Genomic DNA, 27,455 nt, shown 5'->3' on the forward strand with positions numbered 1-27,455 from the left:
CGTCAGCTACCAATTCTGCATTTCACTTTTCTTGCCCTGGTGAAGACTGGACTCAACTGGTCAAGCTATAGAGAGTGAATTAATACCGTGTGTCAAGATTCAGGTGGTGAAGATACAACTTACAGAGGTGATCAATATAAGAGGTTAGCTATTGGGTATATATAATGTATGTCCAGTCTACGAAAATTAGGTCAACTTAGGGAGGTGGTGAATTATGGAAGATTTACTGTATTAAACTTAGATTCTGAAACTGGAAAGACCATTATTTCGTATCTCTCAATCTTGTGCAGCAGTCCAGCTGTTCCATAGTTCATCAGGACTAAAAATGCACCACTTGCATAGGCATGTGCTGTTTTAATGAAGAGAAGTAGCTAACTCCAAAGGAAAGAAGCACTTTGAGGATATAAAATATAAAGATCCTTATCTGGTTGCAGAAAATGATGTAGATCAAATAGCTAAGATTGCTGATTAAAATATGATCCAATACCTGAAAAGTTCAAATTCCCCTATGGCTTCTTTGTTGTTTCGTGAAACCATAAGATAAAAGCAGATTCCAGAAGCCAACAATATCCAGAGAAATGAATCAACAATCTACCGCTTTATGCTTAGCAGTGTAGAAGGCTGAAATCATTGTTAGACAATATAAGAATCTTAACATGAGTTCTCCTCAATTATTATGATGAAAAAAAAATCTGTGGAAAAGCAAGCAACGGTTTATACCTTGAAGATACCATCTGGACCTTAGTTCTATATTTGAGGCAGGGTACTACTATACAATTAGTATGTTTAGAAGCAGCTTTATTTTTTACCATGTACAATGTTTCCTAGTTAAAGACTCTAATTCACAAGAGCGAAGTGAATTGTCGTATAGCTCATTTTGGCAATTGCTTAGCACTGCAGGATGATTACACACTAACTCATCAAATAAAGGCCCAGAACTTCACCTCTCACCTTCTCTCCTTTTTATTTCTCACAACACTGTATAATTATCTTGAGCGCTTCTTCTGTCCCAGTTTCAGTGCCAAAAAAAAGGGTGGGTGGGGAAGAGGATCAGCAACTTGAGACCCAAGAACACATTAACATTAAGCTGTTGCTTTAAAATTAATTTTATGAGCTCTACAAGCTTCTGATTTGTTGACCACTTTGCATAAAATACTTTGGTATGTTTAAATCAGATAACCTCTTATTTCTTTTCAGGGACTGCATGCCCTTCAGGACAATTACTGAGGGCTATATACCAATAATGGGTTGTGACTTACGACTACAATTGAACCCACAATTTCTGTTGCTAAGTGAGAGAATTGTTAAGTTAGTTTTGTCCCATTTTATGACCTTACTTGGCACAGTTTTTAAGTGAATCACTGCAGTTGTTAAGTTAATAACATGGTTCTTAAGTAAAGCTATCTTCCTTATTGACTTTGCTTGTCAGAAGGTCGCAAAAGGGGGTCACATGACCCCAGGGACACAGTAACCATCTTAAATATGAACTAGTTGCCAAACATCCAATTTTGATTGCATGACCATGGCGATGCTGCAATGGTTGTAAGCGTGAAAAACAGCTATAAATCACTTTTTTTCAGTGCTGCTGTAACTGAATGGTCCCTAAGCAAATGGTTGTAAGTCGAGGACCACCTGTAGAGCAGAGGTCCCCAAGCTTGGCCACTTTATGACTTGTGGACTTCAACTCCCAGAATTCCTCAGCCAGCCATGTTGAAGTCCACAAGTCATAAAGTGGCCAAGCTTGGGGACCCCTGTTGTACAGGGTAGAATCAGAGCCAAAAATTCATTTTCTTTCTTTCTTTGACCCACTTTTGCCTATTTTCCAAGCAAACGATGCCAATTGGATCAGAGATCCAACATGATCATTCATAGAAGCTGTTTGGAATTAAGTTAAGAGTCTGTCATATTCCAAAGCCTGCCAACTGCTTGCCCCTGACTGCTAAATATTATATAGGCAGCAGTATCATCAGCACACGCCATGCAACCATTTTAACTCTCTAAAGTTACACTTCAAAAGGAGTTCATCCTGGCTTTTATGCTACAGCATCCATATCGGGTCATGATAAGATCAAACTGACCACATAGAAAAATGACCCAATTATCTCATTGTATTATAATGCCTGACACAAGTATGTAAGTCATCTATTTGTGCAAAGATGAGATACACTTGTCATTTGCTCCTCCCTGCCATGACGACCATGATTTGTACATCAGTGGCTAGATGCTGATTTTCGTCCACACTCTGCATGAATTATCCTTTAGTAGAGATAATCTAGAAAATGCCATGATTAATTGAGGAATCATAATTAGTTTTCTCAGGTCCATATAATTCTCTACTGAGGTGCACAGATGGCTGTAATAGCTTTACAAATGACATTGTTATTATCTGGAGAATACCAATATGCAAATTCATCAGTGTTCAGGGGCTTTCTTGCTGTCACTCTGGAGAGAGGTAGCCCTTAAAATTATGTACACAGGGACTAGCAACATTTGTCTAACATGTAAAACTAATGCTGTGCAACAAATGACATCGAAAAAAAACTTCTGTGCAAGAAATTAAATGGGTGGACGGTGGGGAAGAGTTAATCTTGCCCAATGCCCATTTACCATAAATATTTATGCCCTCAATTATTTAATCCATATCTCCTCCAGTAAGGAAGCCTGGCAGAGATCATGAGAATACCGGAAGATTCAGCAGGAACCAGGAAATTTAATTATTTCCTGTCTACTGAATATGCCCCCATTCCCCAGCCCTTGTCCCTTCAGCAAATGCAGCCAGTAGATATGTATTTGCCAAAATGATAATAGGTCTATGCCTGCCCTAGAAATCTTCTGTCCTGAAATCATAACACTTCATGCCCATGGATATTTTGCTGGTATTATCCAGGAAAAGCAGTTCAAACAACAGAAGGTTACTATATTAGTACAGATGCTATGGGCTTTCACTGGAGGAAAGGCAGAATGCTTATAAATTTCTGTTATTGTCCACAGGTTTAATAAATCAAGATGCACATGTAAAAATATGCTAGCTTAAGTGTGAATTAGATGTAGAGTGTACAGTAAAGTGTATTTTAATCCACTCTAAAGTTAGCATAATCACAGAAAATTGCATATCTTTTAAGCACTATTCTGAAAAAAATCTGCTAGTAACAACATCTAGGAGCAATGGTGGATAAGTGGTTAGAATGCACCCTAAAATACAAAGAAGGCAAGATCTACTAGACAAAAGAGTTAATAAGAATTGGCGATAGCACATAGAAAACTGTAAAAATGGATTCCTATATAAAGTATGAATAAGAAGATATGATCACTGAACTAAGGACAGACATTCTGGAAAGTGAAGTTAAATGGGCCTGAAAAATATTGCTAATAATAAAGCTGCAGAAGTTAATAAAATACCAGCCAGACTTTTTAAAATCTTGAGAAAGTATGCATGAAAAGTGTTATTTGCTGTCTTTAAGCAAGTATGGAAAAACAGAAATGGCCAAAGAACCAGAAAAGAGCAGTTGATATTCTTATACCTAAAGAGTTCTTGAGCTACTGAACAATTGCACAATCTAGTAAGAAAATGTTCAAGATTTTACTAACAACTTTAAAATACTTGCAATGACAATTGCCAGGTCTACAAGTTGGATTCAAGAGAGGCAAAGGGTCCAAAGTCACATTATTAGTAGCTGATGGATTAACAGAAAAGAGACAAGAGGCACCTTGAAAATCTATATGCTTTATTGATTATACTAAAGATCTTTTTCACCACAACAAATTATGGATAGCCTTTAAAAACCCAGAATACTAGCCCACCTCATTAATAACAATTAGAATGGAATACAGAGCAACAAAATAGTTCAAAATAGCAAATTGTGTTCCAAAGTTGTGTACTATCACCTAGTTTATTTAACATATATGAAAACTATGAGAAATGAGAAGGAATAGAAATTAGGATTTAGCTGGAAGTAGCATCAACCATCTCAGATGTACTATGATGTATGAATTTGTAAGTCATGATAGGATATGTTTGTAAGAGCATATTATGTATGTAAGAAATTTCTTGATTGTAAAAATGGGTGGGAGAGGGGGAGTGGTTATTTATGTAAGAAGAGATTTATCGGCTAGATTAATTGAATCTGATATACAAGGAAGATATGTTATTATTGAACTAGTGCTACAAGGCAAGAAAGTTCTTATTATTGGATTATATGCCCCTAATCAACAAAAAAAGTTTTATAAGTTTTTACATCATAAACTAATTCAATTGGATTATAAATCTGTTATTATGATGGGTGACTGGAATGGTGTTTTGGACTCAAGTAAAGACAAGAAGGGATTTTTTAAAAATTCTCCTAATCATTCAAAATTACCTAAAGTTTTTTTTATTTGAAAGATGATTTGGAATTTAGAGATATTTGGCAAGAACGGAATGTGGAAGACAGAGACTTCACTTTTTTTTCGGATAGGCATCAATCATTCTCCAGAATTGATTTTTTTTAAATTACTACTGATCTTTTCTCCAGGGTCAAGAATGCCAAGATCTTTTCTAGAACATTGTTGGATCATAGCCCTGTACGGTTGGAGTTATTTGCTGAAGATGGGAACAGAAGATCTTGCAGATTGAACAAAAAATTATTTAGATATGACGTGCTTTCGCAGAAATGTAGAGAACATTTGAAAGAATTTTTCGCTTTGAATATGCATAAAGGCACTTCGATGGCAATGGTTTGGGATGCTAGTAAAGCTTATATGAGAGGGTTTTTGATTCATATGAACAATGGATATAGGCATAAGCAGATGCAAAAACGTAAAGAGCTGGAAGAAGAGATTAAATTGAAGGAGAAAGCTTTTATTTTGAACCCATTAGATAATAGATTAAAGGTTTCTATAAATATGTTGAAAGAGCAATTTAATATTACGCTGATGAGATTGCAACTAATTTGCGTTATGCGAAACATAATACATTTTGTAATGCAAATAAGCCTGGTAGGTGGTTGGCTTATCAATTACGGAAGAAACAGAAATCACGTATTATAGAGAAAATAGAATATAAAGGTAAAGAGGTATATCAACAAAAGTTGATTAAAAAGAGTTTTTTAGATTTTTATACAAAATTATATGCTAGTGAAAATATACAGGCTTTAGATATAGATAAGTACCTACAGGCAGCACATTTCCCTAGACTTTCAAACGAACAACGAAAGGAGATGAATTGTTTAATTACTTCTGAGGAAATTATTTTAGCAATTAAGCAGTTAAAAGTGGGTAAGGCTTCTGGTACAGATTGATTATCAGCAATTTATTATAAAATATTATTTGCAGAGATGGTAGAACCATTAAAGGAACTTTTTAATAATATCCAGATTGGAGGAGAAGTGCCTCCGTCTTGGAGAAGGGCTTTTATATCACTGATTCCAAAGGAGGACCAAGACCTTACCCAGCCTAAGAATTACAGATCTATATCGCTTTTGAATACAGATTATAAGATTTTCTCAAAAATATTGGCAAATAGATTAATGCAAGTTTTGAAGCAAATGATTCACTTGATCAGTCTGGATTTATAACTGGAAGATATATGAAATATAAAGTAAGACAAATTGTTAATTTAATTGAGTATTTGGATAAGAACAACCAAGTCCCTGCGGCATTGATATTTTTGGATGCTGAAAAAGTTTTTGATCAGTTGAATTGGCAATTTTTATTGAAAGTTGTTGATAAAATGAATTTTGGGGATAAATTTTTACATTCTCTTAGGGCTATATATCAACAACAATCGGCACAAATTATAATTAATGGGGGATTAACAGAGACATTTAAAATTGAAAAAGGCACAAGACAGGGATGCCCACTATCACCATTGCTGTTTGTTTTAACATTGGAGATTTTACTGATTAAAATTTGGGAATCAATTATAATAAAGGGAATAAAAATAAAACAGAATGATTATAGGTTAAGAGCTTTTGCGGATGACTTGGTTGTGACATTATCTCAACCGATTCAATCGGTTATAGACTTGATGGACATTATAACTCAATATGGGAAAGTTTCTGGTTTTAAGGTAAATAATAATAAGACTAAAATATTATCTAAAAACATGACTATGAAGGAAAAGGAAATTTTAAATTGACAGGTTATGAAATAGTGAAAAAGATTAAATATCTGGGAGTATATATTACAGCCTCTAATGCCTTGGTGGAGCAGTGGGCTAATGCCTCCTTAAGTAACACCAGCTGCCTGCAATTAGTGCAGGTTCGCATCCCACCAGGCTCAAGGTTGACTCAGCCTTCCATCCTTCTGAGGTAGGTAAACTGAGGACCCAGATTGTTGGGGGCAATTAAGCTGACTTTGTAATAATGCCACTTGGGGTGTGTGTGAAAGCCCTAATAAGCAGGCATATACATAGAATGAAGGCTACTGCTAAGCTTGTAAGCCGCCCTGAGTCTTCGAAGAAGGGCGGGATGTAAATGGAATAAAAATAAAAATAAAAAATGTAAAATTATATAAGAATAATTATGAGACATTATGGTTAAAAGTACAAAAGGATTTAAATAATTGGAAAAAATTACAATTATCTTTGTTGGGGAAAATTGCAGCTTTTTTTCTTGTTTCAAATGATACCTATTTTGAAAAAAGATGCTAATTTGGACGATTGGCAGAAGGGTATTAATAAATTTATCTGGGCGGGGAAAAAACCAAGAGTTAAACTTAAGATTTTACAAGACGCACGGGAAAGAGGAGAACTTAAGGCGCCTAATTTGAAATTATACTATGATGCAGTGGTTTTAACACTCGTTAGTGATTGGCTTAATTTAACAAATAAAAGTATACTTCATCTTGAGGGATGAAAAAGTTGACAAGGCTTTTAAATCTCATATTTTAAGAAGTGCTTTATTGCGTGTCTGGAAAAAGTATTATTATAAGTTAAATTATAAAATACCAATCTCGGGTATTCCTGGACACGTGATAGAGAGTGTATCTATGGATGTGAATTTGGATATGATTTCTTATAAGGAATTACTTAGATTGGTAGGGAATGATTGGCAATTAAAGTCATTAGCTGAGTTAAAACAAGAAAATATTGTACAGTCCTGGTTTCAGTATGCTCAATTGCAAGCTAGGTGGAAGTTAGATCAAAAGGTTGGTATTACACTAATGGATGAAAATTTGGTAAAACAGATTAAAGATCAAAATTGAGCGCATATAAAGAGAATTTATAATGCTTTAATAGAATTGGATTCGGAAACAGAATTAGTTAAAGATTGCATGGTAAAGTGGGCCCAAAATATTCAAGAACCGATCCCATTGGATATATGGGAGGTAATTTGGGTTAGAAATGTAAAATTTACTCAGGCCGAAAATTTAAGAGAAAATGTTTATAAAATGTTTTATAGATGGCATCTGGATCCTAAAAAGTTGTCTTGTATGTATCCTAATTTACAGCCTAAATGCTGGAGATGTGGTAGTTTGGATGCTACTTATTTTCATATTTGGTGGACTTGTAGAAATATAAAAGCTTTTTGGATTAAAATTTGGTGGAACATTCAAAAGATTTTTAAGAGAAAGATAAAGTTTACTCCACAATTATTTTTATTGGGTGTTATTACAGATTGTGATACTAAAGAAATTAACTTAATGTTGAATTTGATAACAGCTGCAAGGTTATTGGTAGGGCAATATTGGAAGAAGGATTGCTTGCCTACTATAGAAGAATGGACGCTTAAAGTGTCAAATTTAGCAGAAATGGCTAAGATTTCTGCTTATTTGAAAGATCATTCACAAGAAAGATACATTTCGGTCTGGAGAAGATGGATAGATTATATTCAGAATAAATATGGGACTAAAAAGTTCCATTTAGCCTATGAGTAAATTTTAAATTGTTATTATTATTAATAGTTTATTATACTGGAATTTTTATTAGTTTTAAGTATATGGCATTATTACTATTTTTAGTATTAGTATGGTTTAATAATTTGAATATTGTATAGTTTAATAATTTGGATTTTAATTTGTTTATGTTTTTTATTATTATTATGTATACTTTTATTTTGCTTGTATTTATGTTAAAGGGGAGTTAAAGCGCATTATGAACTTGGTTATTTACATAGTTGGCTAATGTTAGTTACATTATGATTATTATATTTGTAACCCTGTACTCAGCTCTGGGAAGTGGGGGAGGGAGAGGGGGGTTTGGGGGGGTTGGTTTTGGGGATTTTTTTGTAACTTTTATAAAACTTTTCAATAAAAAAAAATGGGTGGGAGGGTATCTAAATAGAGGTTGATAGAAGACTAAGTGGCTAGAGGCTATCCATCAGGAACTTACATGAATCCAAAGAACCGGTTGCTGGCAGGCAAATCCAATGAAATGATATCAGAACTGGAAGTGATTCAACAATAGAATAGCAATTGTGGAATAAATCTGCAGATGAGAATGGAGTGTGCAACCAGGTCTGAATGAAACTTCATTCCTTTGAAAGACCATATTTACAGTTTGAATATTCTCCTCATCTGTTTTATCAATAGAAGGACAGATGACATTGCTTAAAGACTCTCACTTCCCCAGAGTGCCCCCATATCATAAGAAAGAGACGGGGCTTAGGGAACTGTCAATACTGTTTATTAAGTTAGATAACTTTTTTATGGCAATTAGCATAAGGTTAGAGAAAATTTCTCATGTGCATTGTACAATTCATTGCTATCAATCTGGTGCTGAAGCCAAAGCTGATGCATAATAATTAAGAAAGAACTGTTCAGTATCTTCAACTCATATGAAAATATGGCAGGTGATATAAAGTCAAAAATATTTAGGCGTTATCTCTTATAAAGATTCCTCAAAATGGTCCCAAATGTGCTTTTTCAAAAGGTAACTGGACTTTGTATTTCCTTGAAGATGTTTTTCCTCTCATCCATGAAGCTTCTTCACTTCTGTTTTGAAAAAGCTTCTTGCATGAGAAGCAAAATGTCTTCAAGGAAAAACAAAATCCAGTTGCCTTCTGAAAAAGCACCTTTGTGACAACCGTGACCTGGATGACTGAGAATGTCCATAGACCTTCCTGAAAATATTTATTATAAAACCGAGTTACAAAGACAGATAAATACAATTAAATAAATAAAACCATTCCAGTTTAATTTATTTTCTTCTCAAATTATGTTAAAATTAAGAGAGGTTTGGGTAAAAAGAGGCATAATTCAAGGTGCTGGTTATTACCTATAAAGCCCTACATGGCCTGGGTCCGGGTTATTTGAGGGAACACCTGCTGCCGGCATCAAACGCCCTTCGCCCAGTGCGCTCCCACAGGGAGGGTCTGCTCAGGGTTCCGCCGGTGAGAGATTGCCGGCGGGTGACACCCAGGGATAGGGCCTTCTCAGTGGGAGCGCCTGCCCTCTGGAACCAGCTGCCGGTGGAGCTGAGAACTGCCCCTGACCTCCGATCATTCCGCCGGGGCCTGAAGACCTGGCTCTTTGAGCTCTCGGGCCCAGGCTGAGGAGAAATTTTTTAATTGGGGTTTTAATTGTGTACAGGGTTAATTTAATATTTTTAATATGGTTTTAACTTTTGTATGTTGGATTTTTTAATTCCCTGTAAACCGCCCTGAGTCCTCAGGGAAAGGGTGGTATACAAATGCAACTAAATAAATAAAATAATAATATGACTGTTCAGTTCTAACAATGGAAAACTTCTGGTGAGAGACCATGCTAAGGAACATCTTCACAATTTACTGAGTCACTGCTTAACAGGAAAAGCTTAACAGGTATACATCTTAGTTCACTTTAAAAGGAAATTAATGAAAAACCTCTTAATTCAATCAGCCTCCATCTGTGTAGTAAAGCTCCTATTATTCCAAACAAATCACTGGATTAGTCAGGTAATACAAATTGCTGTCCTGCCTGCTTATGAATCTCAGATGTATTTAGCAATTATCAAACTGAAAGAAAAATAATAACTCCTTCTGATACTATGGAAATTGGCATTATAGTTCTACTTCGCTAGATAAGACTTGTAAGACAATGGCATAATTCAGAGTTCTAGGTAGTATCAATGTCCTTAACTATTGAAAACCATCTCTGTTTCTATTGGCAAACCAATTACTTGAACCCTGCCGAAAGATAGCACTACCTAGACCAGGGGTCTGTAACCTTGACAACTTTAAGATTTGTGGACTTCAGCTCCCAGAATTCTGTGAGCTGAAGTCTACAGGTCTTAAAAGTTGTCAAGGTTGCAGACCCTTGATCTAGACCAGGGGTCTTCAAACTTGGCCCTTTTATGACTTATGACAGGCACGTTGGCTGAGGAATTCTGGGAACTGAAGTCTATAAGTCATAAAAGGGCCAAGTTTGAAGACCCCTGATCTAGACAAACTTTCTTTGACTTATCATTCTGATTAGAATGGTTTTGTTCTGTCCCAGTCTACGTGAGTCCTTGTTATGCTCACAAGGAGAAACCCCTCTTCCAAGAAACAGGCAGGGACCACAAGAAAAAAACAACCCCTTTTATTCTCACAGACCTGAGTCAATGTCCAAGGCAAACAAACACAGTCCACAGAAACTCAATCCTCAACATGAACAATTGCTTTCGGCAACCAGCACCTCCCATATCTTCCCTTTTATAATTCAGCCAAGGTATGGCTTCCTAATGCCTTCTCTTTTGCCTTTGGAGCCGCCCCATTGCATTACTCTGTCCTACTCGCTTCTCTTGCGTGTGCTTTCATGCATCCTGGATTTGTCCCAACTGTTCTTCATCACTGTCCAACTCAGGCTAGATATTACAATACCTGGGACTCTATCCAAGTTCTGTGTTCCCCATTTGACATACACGCTGCATGAAAATGCAGTCTCACTACAGTGAGTTTTTAGAGGAATAAATCAAGCAAAAGATTGTTTTAATTACAGAATGAAAAAAATGGCTTCACTTGGCAGGAAGTTTATTTTTATTCTTCATTGCTGACACTGAAAACTTGATTGAAGCAAATATCTTCAAGATTCCCTTGCAGGGAAATTATTTGTATTTTTCTTTTTTGCCATAAAAATTACTTGACATTGTGAAGGCAATGTGTTGAGTCAGGTGGATTTTTGATTCAGACAATCAGTTTTGTGTGGGAGATCTTAAGGGAAATAATTCACACACATGCAACAGACCAGAAAAATCTATGGCTCTTGTAAGCTGAATTCAGAGGTTGGGATCCCAGAGATTGGTCTTAAACAAACACACTAAGCCATTACCCATGTTTAATCACAGTGAGTGATTCATACAACAATTTAAGCTACCAATTCTCAAACCCTAGGTTAAGATCCCCGAGAGATAGCTCACAAGCAACTTGTGGGGTGTCATATCTTTAAAAAAAAATTGAGCAGGCAAAAAAAACCCATATTCATTTCTTGAACAAACCAGATTCCAATAAAACTATTTTTATTTGGAAATAAGTAAAATAAGTGGGTTTGTGTATTGCACAGATCTTTGATATATTTGGGAATAATTATTCCAAATAAATATCTCTGTTACTAAATATTTGGCATATACTGCGTGTACCAAAGGTCCCCATGTATCATTTATTATGTGGATTACATTAAATGTTTGAAATGTTTTCCATTTTCTTTTAAACTTCCTTATTTTTTTATTTTTTTTTATGCATGGCCTTCAAACATTCCTGAGTACAACACAGCATTCTCTCCAATAATCTACTGTGATGGTCTCCTATTGGGCCTGACTTCTGATACACATAGTGTTTTATGTATGCTATGTTAATTCCACTGGATGCTTTAGAGAAATAAATAATTATGTTTACACTGTAGTCAGATCCAGGTTCTCTCTTTCTAAATTATGAATATCATATGAAAACAGAGGCTTTGATTTACCAGACTTCAAATTGTGCCAATAGGCATATGTATTAACTTTTGTATATTTTTGGAATGAAAATTAGATTGAATACGTACCACTCTGGGCACAACCAGGGTTATTACTCAAAACCAAGCAAATGGCTATAATTATAGTCAACATTTAATTGTATCTCCAGCATTAAACACAGATAAACTTATTTGAATGTTACTAAGGAAAAAGTTAATCTTGAATTCCTGTTCTCTTGAGAAATTGACTCGGGTTTGTTGCGGGTGAGGGGGCTAAAAGTGGGGTTATCACCCTAGATGATTAGTTAGCAAATCACTTATTGCTAATTAGACTATAAGTCTTTTAAAGCTATATAACCTACCTAAAACTGCTAAAGGGCAATATATTCAAACAGAGCAATTGTTATGTTCTCAGTTTGGACCTAATCCACTGGCAGCCTCAGAAATTCCTATGATTCTGAGTCTATTATTGCTTTTTTCAAAGATGAAAGTAACAATTCAATTTTATTAACAATTGAAGAATGTTACAAAAATATACAGTGATGATTTATAAGAAATCTGGAATTCCCTCACAATTAGATTCCAGACATGAAGGAAGGAAATCTGTGATAATGAATATTTCTGATAATCTACAGGATGCTTTCCTATCAATTCTGAGAAACTAGAGATGCTATACCGTGTTCTCTATACACTATTTCTCTGACTCTGAACTAATATATCCTTTCCCTCTTGTCTTACAGAACAATTTCACATTTTGTTTAGAGATTATAGAGCAATAGCCTTACCTTTGCACATAGCTGGAAAATAAATATTTCCCCAATTTTATAATTGTTCCCTCTTGTTCAGTTGAGTCTTGAACCATAAAAAAAATGTGTGGCCAAATTTTTCAATATTCTGAAGATTTTTCCTCCTCATTTATGCAAAGTAAACGTCACTGATTTAATAGAGAATGTTTACAGAACCATAACTCCTATAGCTATTAACTGAAAGCTCACTGATGCCTTAGAAAAGACAGCTCCAGGCAATCAAAAATAATGATTTGATTTGCAATGACAATGAAAACCTATCAAAGGAAAGTTGTATCTTCTTTGCATTATAAAATGAGGAGGAGGATTTTTTAAAATGAGGTTCAGCTTTTTAAATGTTGAATGATATTGGACATCAGAATTTGCTCTACTATGAGATGGAATGGAGTAAAAATGGAACTACTTGTTTTTTATTTATTAGATATGGAGGTTGCCTGACTCCAGAATGACTCTGGATGGCTTAGAGTTTTAAAAAAGAAAAAAAACAAGAATCTGAAGCAAGTATATCCCATATAGCACACTTGAAAAAACAGATCAAAACAAAATAAAGCACTGCATTGCACTGCCAGGCCTCTGCAAACATCCCACCCTGAGTTCTTGGAAAATAGGTACATTTTAAAATATTTCTGGGCCTCACAGGGTTGGAACTACGTAGTTTTCTCAGTGGAGGGAATATTATTCCAGAAGATAGGTAAAGTTTATCATTAAGCTTCTCTGAAGATCCCAGACCAGCATGAAGGACCTCCATTTCATATCCAGCCATCCAAACACTAAAGGAGGGAAAAGCCTTGGTGGAGCAGTGCCTGCAATTAGTGCAGGTTCGCATCCCACCAGGCTCAAGATTGACTCAGCCTTCCATCCTTCCGAGGTAGGTAAAATGAGGACCCAGATTGTTGGGGGCAATTAAGCTGACTTTGTAATAATGCCGCTTGGGGTGTGTGTGAAAGCCCTAATAAGCAGGCATATACAATAGAATGAAGGCTACTGCTAAGTTTGTAAAGCCGCCGAGTCTTCGGAGAAGGGCGGGATATAAATGGAATTAAAATAATAAATAATAAATAAATAAATAAATAAATAAATAAATAAATAAATAAATAAATAAATAAAGTGAAACTGAACCTAATACAAGTAGTGCTCGACTTCCGACTGCAATTGAGCACAAAAGTTCTGTTGCTAAGTGAGACAGTTAGGTGAATTTTGTCCCATTTTTATGACCATTCTTGTCACAATTGTTAAGTGAATCACTGCAGTTGCTAAGTTTGTAACACGGCCATTAAGTGAATCTGGCTTCTCCATTGACTTTGCTTACCAGAAGTTCGCAAAAACTAATCACATGACCCCGGGACACTGCGACTGTCATAAGTATAAACCAGTTGCCAAGAGTCTGAATTTTGATCATGTAACCGTAGGGATGCTGCAACGGTCGTACGGTCACTTTTTCGGTGCGGTTCTAACTTCAAATGGTCACCAAATGAACTGTTGTAAGTTGAAGATCATTTGTAAAAAGGAAAATGTTATGTTTATTTGAAAATGTGATAGAGTGGTGGGTAGGAGACCCACTAATCTGAAAAGAAAAATGCCACAAAGCCAGGCACCTTTTTCCCTGGTTTCAGACAAACATGGACAGATACCCCAATAAGGAAACCACCTTTCTGCTCTTCCCAGATGCCATGATCCCTTTCTTTACTTCATCTCCATCCTGGTGTTTTATTTTGTTTTTTCCCCCTTGCTCTTTTAATTGCTAATTCTGCTCAAAGGAAGGAAGGCAATGTTTGTGCTGTCTATTTGAATAGAGAGGATGGTTGGTATATGAAAATAAAATGTCGACTCTATGACATTTCTAATTACTACATAGAGAAACACTTGCCACTTTGACACATGATAGGAAGATCAGGTTATTTTCTAAATGGAATACCTTATTTTATAGGCAATTCACTTGAAATCAGTTAATAGGTTTTTGTCCTGACCTTGCCTTTTTTGGGTGGGTGGGTGGGTGAAGGCTACTTTTTAGCAGATACACAGGCACACCTATATACTATCAAGGGAGGTAAACTCAGCAAACAGGAATCATTTGGAATTCTAGAAGGATTGTTATTGCTAATACAGTAATGTAGTAAAATCTTTTAAGCAGAAATCTTTCCTCCTTGCCTGGACTCAGGAGTTTTTTCTTTAACAGCCCTGGTTCCTTCTATAATGGTGTGTGTGAGTGTGTGTGTATGTGTATGTATGTATGCATGTATATATGTATGTCTATGTATTAACAACCCTGTTTCCTCCTATAATAGTACACACACACAGAGATATGCTTTCTCTCCCTATGTATGAGGTGGAAAAGGATTGGGTTCAGACAGAGTTGGCACCTCTAGATGCCAAGCATTGGCTTGGAGTTTTCAAACGTTCATAATATTATATCTCAATCTATTCTTTTTTTAAAAACAAAAATTATATTAAATTCTGGGCTATATTCCTTTTGGGTAAATATGTTTTAGTACATTGATGCCAATATAAGAATTATATTGTAGATTAATTCATTTGTAAAACTCTCCAAAATCAAATCCTTGAGAAATTATTATTCACAAGTTTAAAAAAAACAGCACAGTGCCATAGCTTAACGATGCAATTAGAGATACAAATAGCAGACATCAGAGAAATAGCAGTACTAACTGACCGACAAAAATATTATATAAAATGCATACAGTATCAATATTTTTATCAATATAAGATGTGTATAGTATAATAAATTTAGGTCTAGTCCCAAAGTGTCTCCAAACTATTTGGATTTGAGAAATTTCATTACTTCTATCAGTTCAGTTTAGCTCACTGTTACTGCATTGATGACATAATTCACTAAGATTTCAGATAAAATTTACAAAAGCATTTAAATGTGCACGTACACTCCAACACCTCTGGCTTTGGACAAAGGCACAATCACTGCAATGCATAGTTCATACTGTATTATCAAATAAATAAGTTTGCCATTCATTATACTTATATACAAACAGCCAATACATATATACTAAGAATGTTAAGTCAAGCTATTTAATTTTGAAAAGAGATCCTACAAAGAAATCAGGTAGTGCAGTATAGGAACAGAGAAGGCTCAGGAAATGATTTATAGCTGTAGGGAATACTTTTGTAGAAAATGGAACATGAAAAATTAGTCTCATATCCAGGGACAGAATTTATTTTCCTGAAAATTTCATAGTAATTTTAATGAGATTAGAACAACAACAAAAACCAGCGTTCAAAACTAAGCCAGCTAAAAGTTTAATTAAACACAGTTGCTTGATGTGCCTGCCTTTCCAAGCTAACTCATGCATATTCATCACTGTAATTACAGCAGTGAAATAAATAAATAAAACACCACAACTAATTATGTCAAACTCCTTATTTTCTATACATGCTTGGAATTATTTTTACATAATTAATATTGAAATTAATTGCATGTTGGCTGATTATTATTTTTTTTGCATTGTATCCTTCCACATTTATTTAAAGTTTTGGGGTTTTCCCCAAGTGATACAGAAAAACACTGAACATTAAAATATGTTCTAATTATACAATACATACTGTGCTCTAAACTTCAGCTCCTTGGATGATATATATATATATATGTATGTATAATATATTATACATAATCCATGATGTTTAATATTCCACTTCCAGTGAGACCCTTTTTAAAGTGACAGAGTAGTACTGGGTTTCTCAAACTGGGATGCTTGAATTTATTCCTTTCTGGTATTAGCTGGAAATTCTAAAGTATCTGGAAGTCCTTAGAGTGATACTCATCCGGACCTTGATATATACACTTAAAAAAAACCCAAAACAATTCTAGATCTTTAAAGGCCTAGAACAAATGAATCATCAAGGAAGTTAATCCATTTTTAAGATACAAGGATACTATTAGAGTTGGCAAATTTTTAAAATATGTGTACAGTTTATCTACAATTCATTCAATTCCAAAGTCTGCATGTTCCATTACTAGCAATAAATATAAATTTTTACCTATTTTGTATCTTTCAGTCACAAGACTTAATAGTGACCTGAGCACACAAGCCACATAAGCAAATCTGCAGTAACATATATTACCGTAGTTGGAGGGAAAAAAATAACTCTAATACCAGTGGATTCCCTGAGTCATTTAAATTACAATTACATTTATGGCCCATTATTAAAGTAGCAGTTGCACAAACTGACTGTGGTGACATGGAAAAATGAGATGCAAAACAGAAACCAATTCTTTATCTTTAATAAAGATGCAGTGCATACAGATTTGCATATTCAGTGTAAATAGATGTATTAGCAAAATAGCTTGTAAACTATTATGCATAATATAAAAGGAGGTACAGTTTTTTAAAAAAAATAAAGTTATAAAATTCTTCTCTGGCTATTGATCGATAGATTGTATTAAAGTTACAGTTCAGAAAGCCATTTTAGCTGTTCTTCCAATCAACAATTCTATCTGCTGCCTTCATGCCCTGTCAGTTTCTATACACCACTGTTTATGTCGGACATGAAATCTGAAATAAAGACTCTCTTCTACTTGCATGGCTTATCTACACATTTTGAAACTTTCATGATGCAAGTCAGGGGTTCCCAACTGGGGGTGCTCACACCCCCTGAGGGTAAGAAACAATATTCCAGGGAGTACAAAAACTTGGGTTTTCAAAACTAGAGTGTATATGCACAATTCGTTGCCTTTATTTCAAACTTTTGTAAGGGTCGCGAGAATATATCAGAAGCATTCTAGGGGTGCAGGGTATAGAAAAGGTTGGGAACCTTGAGCACACCCTCAGCCTTCCACGTCAGACCCAACATATAAACAGAGTGAGCACCAAATGAAGTTGAATTCTGCACTTTCCCTTATGGAAGTTCTAAATAAGAAATGGAGAATAGAACAGATCTTAAACCAAGGAATCTCTCTGGAAGTTCTTGCTTGTATGGGCCAGAATAACTCGTACTGAAAAGTGAATATTGTTCCTGTGTCAAGTGAAAACACAGCATCGCCATTTTCATTGCCAGCCATTCAGTCATATCCAACCCTTAGCCACTCTATGGATCACAGACTGGACTGGACACAGCATTGGATCCAAAATCCACAGGAGCTGGCACTTATTTGCTGAATTTCTTCTTCTGTTCCTGCCTGTCATTTCTATGCAACCCAAAGTATAGAGTCCCAAAGTTATTTTTTTTAACTCAGAACAGAAAACATTTACATTTTGCTTACTCAGATTTAAATGCACAGCAACCTCACTCCGATTATGACTGTGATCCCACAATCCTTTATCAGAAATGACTTCCAATAAGATGCAACTCCACCTTACCCTGATGACAACTAGTTTTATTCTGATGTTGTAGACATAATTTCTGTTATCAAAGACCAAGAAACATTAGAACTTTGCCTTATTTCCTGTCTGCACCAACATTATAGGAAACAAAGTTTCATGGACTAATGGCAAATTTTAAACGTCTTTCAGCATAAGCATATAATGCTATAATAATAATCCAGTAATGCAATATCTGCTTGCTGACATATAGCTGTTACTCAGCCAGTGGTAAGCAATGCTAGAATGTGTAGGTACGTACACACACGTATGCACACCCCCAAAAATACATACAGATATAGTAGAGTCTGGTTGTATAATCATCTCTCTTGCTCCTTCCTGCTGTTATATTTTAGAAACATCCTGAACTGTTAAACTGTCTAGACACTAAACAAAGAACAACATATATAATAATACTTCATTGTCAACAACTTTTAACTAGTCGGTCTTAGGGGAGTTCACCACTACATCAGTTTGAAAATCATTTCTACAAAGCAAGAATAATAGATGGGGTTCCTCCTTTATATTCAAGAGTTGAGAAAACAGAGTCCTTCATTTGTTTTTATCATCAGAGCCTTCTGACTTGATCCAGAAGGAAAAAGCACTAAAACGATGATGATCTGAATGTATGCCTTATCCTTTCAAAACTTTGTTGCACATAGTGAGTGGTTATTTTTACAATCACTATCCACAAACCCCGTAACTTCCATTTGAAACTTATCATTAGACATATAATGAGAGAAATTGAAAGACTGATTCTCACAAAAGTTCCCACCATAAATACAGTTAAGTAGCCTACAGAAATGCAGTCTAAAAGTATGATTTTCCGAATCAACCCATTAGCCAGGGGCTATATTAATTTAATTAGAATGCTGATAAAAATAACAAGAATACCTGTATCTTATTCTTCCAAGAAGCAAACATTATAATATACCTTTAACAAATGTTAATTTGGAATGATCTACAATTCCATTAAATATTGGGTATTAAAATGTGATCTGTACACAATTTTGACAATTAATTAATTAAAAAAACTTTAATTGCTGAACTCAAAAGATTTTGCATGTTTTTCTTAATACAGTAAAAGTGACTATCTGAATACAATTTTTCCAAGAACATAAAATAATGAGTTTGGATACTTAGAAAAAAAATGTCTTTCTCATCAGAGTGGCTGTTAACTGGCAAATGCAAATAAAATATAATTGATCTGGGTGTGCTAAAAGTCCATTACTCATCACTGCCTTGTGCTATTGGGAACTATATTGAACAATATCTAGAATGGAACAGATGGCTCAGTTAGTCCCTGAGCTAGAAATCTGATCTTCCCAACTGTTCCCACAGACTCTGTTAAGTTTTATTTTAATAATAGGAGAGATGAAAAAAAAGTAGGCAGAGAAAGATATTCCTCGGCAGCCCTAATAAGGGAATACATCATTAATAGGGTTGGATTTAATAGTTTGCTCTTTTTTCACCCAATTCTTTGCAGCCCGTTTTTATTATGGTGAAGATGTCATCTACATATCTGATCCATATTTTGGTTTGTATTTGTGGAAGTGCTATGGCTTCTAGATGTTGCATAACAACCTCCGTTATAAGTTCTGAAAGCGGTGATCCCATAGGCGTGTCTTTAATTTGTTGGTAAGTTTGTCCATCAAATTGGAAGTATATGGTTAGGCAGAGGTTTATCAGATCCATAATCCTGGGAGTTTCAATCTTTGTATATTTGGTTAAGTCAGATGTGCTGTGGAGCAATGTGGTAATAGATTCTATGGACATGAACAGGGCTGTGATGTCAGATGATACCATGATTTTGTCCTCATCTATAGCTATGTCTCTGATTGTTTTAAGGCACTATAATGGAGAGTTGATGGAGGGTTTGATTCCTCTTCTGAGGTGTCTCTTGAGCAATGTCTGCTCTTTATAATACTTTAAGTAGCAGCTAAAAGTCACAAGTCTTAATTTTTCAACTGGCACTTTGTCTATTCTCAGAGAATAATGCTGACCAAGAACATATTTCACTTTATCTCATTTGGATTATTACTTCTTAAAGCACTGGCATAGTCCTATCCATGTCATCATGCAGTGACACTGCCACCAATTGGATAAAGTACTATTCCTTAGGAAGTAATGACTGATTTTATTTATAGCCTGTTAAACCAACAGGAATATGCAAATGTTAAAGTGAAAACACATCATCTGTTGAGCCACTAAATTTTATTACAAATCTAAGCCAACAGAGAATTGATGTTAGAATGCTACTACAGCACATTCTTTGTTTAATGAATATCACTTTAGTGGACTTTGAACACAATGGACATATTATCCATTTGGACTTCATCCCTATTAAATCAAGGATTTATTAGTAATTATGCCAATTTTGGGTCCGTGGCAAATTACATACTTTGATGTGGATTACTTGTTTAGTTTTAATGGGCATTCCTTATCCTTCAAACTGCCTGTTAAATCAAGATTTTATTATATTAGACATTCTCACTAAGAACTAAATAAAAAACTAGTGTTTCCTGTTTTTCTTCTTACTCTCTTATTCTGTCCCATAGTGTCCTCATCACAAATATTTCCAGTGGTGATCAGCTATTGTCATCTAGTAGTGAAAATAACTTTTGGAAACCCATACATTCATCTGTGTTCATACCCCATTATCTTGAATAAAGAGGATTTACATCTGGGAGATGTCATCATTTGAATAAATTTTCCACTAGACAAGCCTTAACATGAAACATAAGCTGCAAAGGTTCCATTCAAAAATTAACATCTTGCCTGTAATTTAGTAACTTCCTGTCTTCCTTCACAAGGGGTGTTTTTTTCTCTCCCCATGACAGAATTAATATAAACGCCTTTCATGAATTATATAACTTGATAGAATGAACAACTGTATTATAAATAATTCTGGAGTAAAGGTTAAGTAAACAATGCTAAACAGTCATGTGCATAAACAATTAAATCACAGGTCAGTGACATGAACAAAATCAGTTAAGGTACAACCTAAAGCAAGCATAAATCTGTAGAAATAACTATGAATATTTCCTATCACTCTGAAGTTTAGATAGAAGAAAGAAAAATAATTGATTCTTTTCACTTTTCATTTATTTTCACATCTGTATATCATTAGTATCAATGTCAATCTTTTAGTTCTGTGATTTTCTGATTTCAACCAGAGAAAAATACAGAAAAAGATTTGAGAAAGACTGACATACAGGAAATTTCGGTAGGCTGATATTTTATAACCATGTTTATGATTCTTCTGCCATTGGGTAATACTGTATCGACCAAAATCGGAAAGCATTTAGTTGCTTTAGACTAAAGCAATCTTTATGACACTACAGTTTTTAAGGAAAAATAATAGAATGTCTGAATCCTATTATCTGGGAGGAGTTTGAACTGGTTGGACAGGGTCCTCATGGCTGTGATCTTGGTCAGTTGTCTTCTCCTGGTTGGTTAAGGCCCCCTGGGAGGTAGCATATGGTTGGGTCCAAATGGTAGTTAATGTCTTTGTGTGTGTGTGTGTGTGTGTGTGTGTGTGTGTGTGTGTGTGTAATTGCCTGCATTGAAGAAGGCAATGATGCACCCTCTTCTCAGGAAACCACCCTTGGACCCAGCCATATTAGAAAATTTTCACCCAGTCTCCAACCTCCCTTTTTTGGCAGATTGTTGAGAGGGTGGTTGGCATGCAGCTTTTTAAAGCTCTGGTTTGAAGTGGACTATCTGGACCTTTTTCGGTCTAGGTTCAGGCCAGGCCACAGCACTAGTTGCACATGCTGATGTTTTTGGTATTCTTCAGTACTGGCTCTGGGATTGAGAACGGGAGGAACCATTTTGTGGTGTTTTCCTTTTTTCTCCATGGCCAGTTCCAGTTGGAGAAATTGAGCCCTAGGCCCCTGCAGTATATGGTGTCTCCTCTCTTCTTTAACATCTACATGAAACTGCTGGGTGAGATTATCTTATGAGGCACAGTATGGTATTATCAGTGTGCTGATGATACTCAGGTATACATCTATATCCCAGACCTCGCAGGTGATGCTGTTGCAATGTTGTCCAAGGGCCTGGAGGCTGTTAAGAGTCCTGTGTGTAGGAAATCAATTTTGGTTCTGAGGTTCTGGGTCCCCAGGATCTGGTACTTGTCATCTTTTGACTCTGGATGGGGTTGCATTCCTCGAAACTGTACTGGTGTACAATTTATTTATTTATAAAATTTATTGGCCATCCATCTTAACTCAGGGTAACTCTGGGCAGCTTACAATCATAAAAAATTGAGAGTCCTCATGGACATGTCTGCTGCTTGATGAGGCAGCCATAATTAGGAAAACCTTTGCAAGAGTTTTCCTTGTGCACCAATTGTGCACTTCTCCAGCACCAGGAAACCTTGCTCATGGTTTGTCACACCTTCCTTATTTCCCATTTCCCAATCTCCTTTACATGTGGTTGCCCTTAAAGATTATTAGAAAGTTACAAAGTCCAGAAGGCAGCAGAGCACACAATATTTGATGTCCATATGTTCACCCACATTACACTTCTATTGTGCAAGCTGCATTGGCTCCCAGTTCCCTTCCAGGTGCAATTCAAAGAGCTGGTTATCATATGTGTGGCCCTGGTCCTGGTTATTTGTGGGACTGCGTCTCTCTAAGATTATCTGCCTTTCCCAATAGATCAGGTTAAGGTAAGTATGATCCGGATCCCTTCTTATAAATCCTATCACCTAGTGGGACCTCAGAAATGTGCCTCTTCTGTAACTACCCCTACTTATAGAGCACTCACACCCCTTTTAGCCTTTCTGAAGATTATCAAGACCTAGATTTTTACCAAAGTGCTGGGATAAGCAATAGAAAGAATGGCATGTGGCTAATTGAAGCTTACTGCAGGACATCCTAAGGCAAGGCTTCTGTTTTAGTTTGATCATTTCATTGTTTCATAGATAGATATGTCAGATACTTGTTAACTATTTAGATTACCTTGCTAGGCCCCAAACATGGGGCAAATCTTTATTTCCTGTTTCAGCCTATCTTGAAGGCCATCAAACAGGCAGTAGTCACACTGGACAGCTCATATATTTATGTAAATTACTAACAAAGAATTAAGGGAGACTGAAATGCATTTCAAACTTATTAGTTTTCATCAGTCAGCCATACCCTTCTGAGATTCGAACCTGGGCTGACTGCACATTAGGCCTAATGTGCAATCAGCCCAGGTTCGAATCTCAGAAGGGTATGGCTGACTGATGAAAACTAATAAGTTTGAAATGCATTTCAGTCTCCCTTAATTCTTTGTTAGTAATTTACATATGTATGTATGTATGTATGTATGTATGTATGTATGTATATATGTATATATGTATATATATATATATATATATATATATATATATATATATATATATATATATATATATATATATATATATAATCAAAGTATATATATATTCATATAAAATTGTCATGCTCTTCACTGCTGGGCTAAGCAATGCTAATTAGAGTGAAGAAAAGTTGTGAGAAAAAGCAAGGCAAATAAATTAAAGGAATAATATAACAAGGTAAAGATACTGAAAACTAGTTTAGACCAAAACTATTCCACTGTTTATCTCCATACCTTACTATCCTTGCAATTTTTTTTGTTCCCATTATGTCCATAAACCCCTTTCATACTTCATTCTGCTTTTTGTTTTTAATCTTCTCACTTAACTGTCACTAATAACAGCAGGAGCCCTGAAGAAATGGTATTTTTGGTCCATTTTAAATAATTTACATAACGTCAATTGTGTCCCGACAAGTTTTAAAAAATTAAAAGTGAAATCTGCACAGGGTGTGTATTTGTGCCTATGTGTCAAAACAGATATTTTTATTTATTTATTATGCTCAGTTTATTCTTATCTCCTCTCAAAAATAGGGTGGCTATTATTTATTCTTGGCAATGGGAATCAGCTTCATTTAATTTTCTTGGTGAGCCAAGTTAAATGATGATGTCTTTTAACCACATTTGTTTCTCAATTCCATCTTCCTTTTATAAATATTGATCATGGTGTGTTAGAAGACTTAAGCTTAGAATATTATGAAATGGAATATTAGATGTATTTATGTTGTGTCTAGTCTTTTTAAAAGTTTTTGATTTCCAAAAGATACCTATGACCCAGTTTCGAAGTTAGAGCTGCTACACTGCCGCTGGAGTCATTCACCCTTGTGATTGACAACAGAGTTGCTGTAGCACACTCTCTTGCCCTTCCTCCCCCCCCTCTTCCCAATCGCATCCTGCCTTGTCAGATCTCCAGAGGCACTGGGCCTACTTTGCCACCCCAACAGATTCCACATGCTTCTCCCCATGTTGGTCACCATTTACCTTTCAAAAATCTCTAGAGCTCAGGAGATTGGGATAGGTTAGGTCATTCCAATGCTGGGCCACATGGCACAATCATACAAGTGGCTGTGTTTTTCTGAGTGCAGCCATAAACTGCTTCGACCCACCTAAGATATTCTGTGCACCACTTAACGACCTGTGTATTCATTTAACAACTGCACTGGGAACAGCAGGAATGGAAGATCATTGAGGCAGTTCACTTAATGGCCATCCCAACGTCTGACCCTAATGGGAGGCTCTATTACAATCATAATTCAAGGACTACCTGTAACATATAATACTTTCATTGACAATATGGGGAACATAGTAGAGCTCTAGTTCCTTGAGGAGCCTTGTTAAAATTAATGTCTGTGTAAGTATGAAAGTGCAATGCAGCATTTTATATTACGTCAGGAAATTAATCACAATTTAGTACTGCTTTTAGTAGTCATTCTGAAGAACTTCTATTTCATTCTTAGAAACAAGTAGTTTGGACTTTTTCGAAAGATTTTCAAACCGAAGTAAAGTAGTGTGTGTGTGTGTATATATATATAAATTATAATGAATATGAATATATTTATGAATATAAATATTCATGGCATCGATTCAGAATGTCCTTCATCATCACCATAATCATCATCCATATACCGGTACTGCTTAGAAATTCCTCAATGGAATTTGTTGCTTTAGCACTGGAATATAGAGAGCAGCAAATTATAATTATCCTACATGTAAGTTACTGCCCAGAACTATGGAAATGAGTTAATGATTTATTATTTGCAGGCTACTATAAAACCCAATAATTGTACAGTCCTGTTGTTTCCACTTGGCCTTTTCAGATAAGAAAATTATGTACTTCAAGGTAACATTTCTGACTCCATTAGTTTTGATTTTTCAGCTTGACTAATAAGTCACTGGAAAGAAGGATATAAAATTTGCAGAAATGCAATTGGCTGCTTATCACTTTTTCATTTCCAAGACTTTGTTCCCAAAATTAAAGATTTTTAACTGAAATAGTCTTGTATTTATTGTGTTTATTATTGTTTTTATGGAATATTATATAAACAGAAGACCCTCATTACTTTTTTTTAAAAAAAATGAATTGTAGAAATCATAAGAAATCACTTGAACATCATCCTAAAGTCAATAAAGCCTTAAGGTGTAAAAGAAGCCCATCTGTTCCTTTTTCAGCCAAGATATCACTTTCTGCCTCTGCCAGCTGATGCTCTTCAATTTTATGCACTTGAGTAATTAATTCTGTCAGTAGAAAATGAAGCTATGATTTGCAGAAAACTGCTAAATGGCTAAGAAAAAATATCCAATATAAAATCTTAATACTTCTTGTAATTTTCCTATGCAACTATAACTCTACTTTAGCTTGTTATTAAAAGAGTGTTAAAGATTGTACTTGCACAGAGAAAATATATTCAAAGAGTCATTTCCTCATTTTAATGTCTGTTTCCTTTTTAAAAATTCTGATGCCCTCCTCTTTCCTTATTAGTAGCACTTATTTGCCATTAAGGTTTTCTTTTTTGCTAAGGTATAACATCATGTTAATAAGACTGAGCTTTTCTGTTATGCTGTAAAGCCAAATTCTCTCATTGGTGTCCTCAAACCATGAAGAATTTCAGTTCTCATTCTGGAAAGTACCAGGTTTAAAATAGCTGCTATATCACATCATCCATCCATCCATCCATCCATCCATCCATCCATCCATCCATCTATCTATCTATCTATCTATCTATCTATCTATCTATCTATCTATCTATCTATCTATCTATCTATCAATCATCTATCTATCTTATCTATCTATCTTTGTTGTCTATTCATCCATTCCTGGGAAGATCGTGACAACATCTCTTTACATCTTTAATTCTAATTCCAAGCCACCCGTGCCAGAGCACAGACTCTGCATTTTTAATCTGATAACTATAAAATGACATTGTCTTTTGACTTTAATCAGTCTTCTTTCATATAAAATTTACATTGTTTTGGTGTCTCATCTGGTTGGAATATTCTGTTTTAAATGTAGCAACAAACTGGCTGTTTTTTAAAAACTTTTTTATTTCAAAGCCTAGAATTGTAAAGTTTCCATTTGTGATTCTGAACTTAAAAGATACTTGTAAATTAGATTTTTTTTTTACACACTGTCAATCTGTTTTAAGATTATATTACAGAATTTTTTCCCTAGAATATGATTGTTCAAGATTTTTCTTCAAAAGGCAAGTATGGACATGCAACTGATTGTCTTTATTTGCTTGCAGTATAAAATAAAGCAAGTGATTTTCCATTTTGATTCAACCATTTTCACTATCCATACAGCTGTCAATTCAATATACAACATTTTGAAAAGGCAAAAGGGGAGTAAGTCTTAATGTATTTCACAGTAAGGAAATGAAAATGCAGAATTATTTCTTATGCACATTGATAACTGAGAAAGCCAAAGAATACCAAAAATAAGTTACTATGTGCTCCAATGATTACAGAAAGCCCTTTGGTTGATTGTGTCAAGCTGCAGAATATGTTTAGAAAAATGAGATTTCATTGTCTTCATGAATGCCTACCTACAAGTCAAAAAGCCACACTACATGGTTTTAGAACTGGAAAGAGAAACGTCAATAGCCTGTGCTGATGACTTTTCTATAACAGCTGAAAGTAGAAAAAAAACACAGAAAATTCTTTTAATAAAAGAGGCAAATAATTCAGTGAAAAAATGGGTTGAGCATTATATATAAAGAAAATTAAAACTGATGAAATCTGTTACAACTATCAGCCATAGAACTGACAATGATAATATTGATGTAGTAGATACATTCTTGTTTTTAGGATTAGCAGAAAAGGAATAAGCAGCCAAGCAATGGCTGCACACTTGGTAAAATAGCCATAAAAGCTTTGCATGAGGTATGTCATGATATGTCTATACCAGGGGTAGGCAACCTCGGCTCTTTTATGACTCATGGACTTCAACTCCCAGAATTCCCAAAGCTGACTCAGGAAGCTGAAGTCCATGAGTCATAAAAGAGCCGAGGTTGCCTACCCCTGGTCTATACCTACAAAGATCAAAATACTGCAAGCCCTGGGATATTGGGATAGTGGTGTTCCCTGGGACACTTTATTGGAGGAAACGTTGGATTTTGAAGAAGCAGGAGAAAAAGAC

The 27,455-nt window shown here is 35.3% G+C and overlaps 1 protein-coding gene across 1 annotated transcript in view; it reads right to left on the reverse strand.

Annotated features, from left to right (window-relative positions):
* Window positions 1–27,455, reverse strand: part of LDLRAD3 (low density lipoprotein receptor class A domain containing 3) — a 157,358-nt gene that overhangs the window by 9,589 nt on the left and 120,314 nt on the right. The window lies entirely within an intron of this gene.

Source organism: Vipera ursinii, assembly GCF_947247035.1.
Source record: "Vipera ursinii genome assembly, chromosome: 1".
Classification (NCBI taxonomy): domain Eukaryota; kingdom Metazoa; phylum Chordata; class Lepidosauria; order Squamata; family Viperidae; genus Vipera; species Vipera ursinii.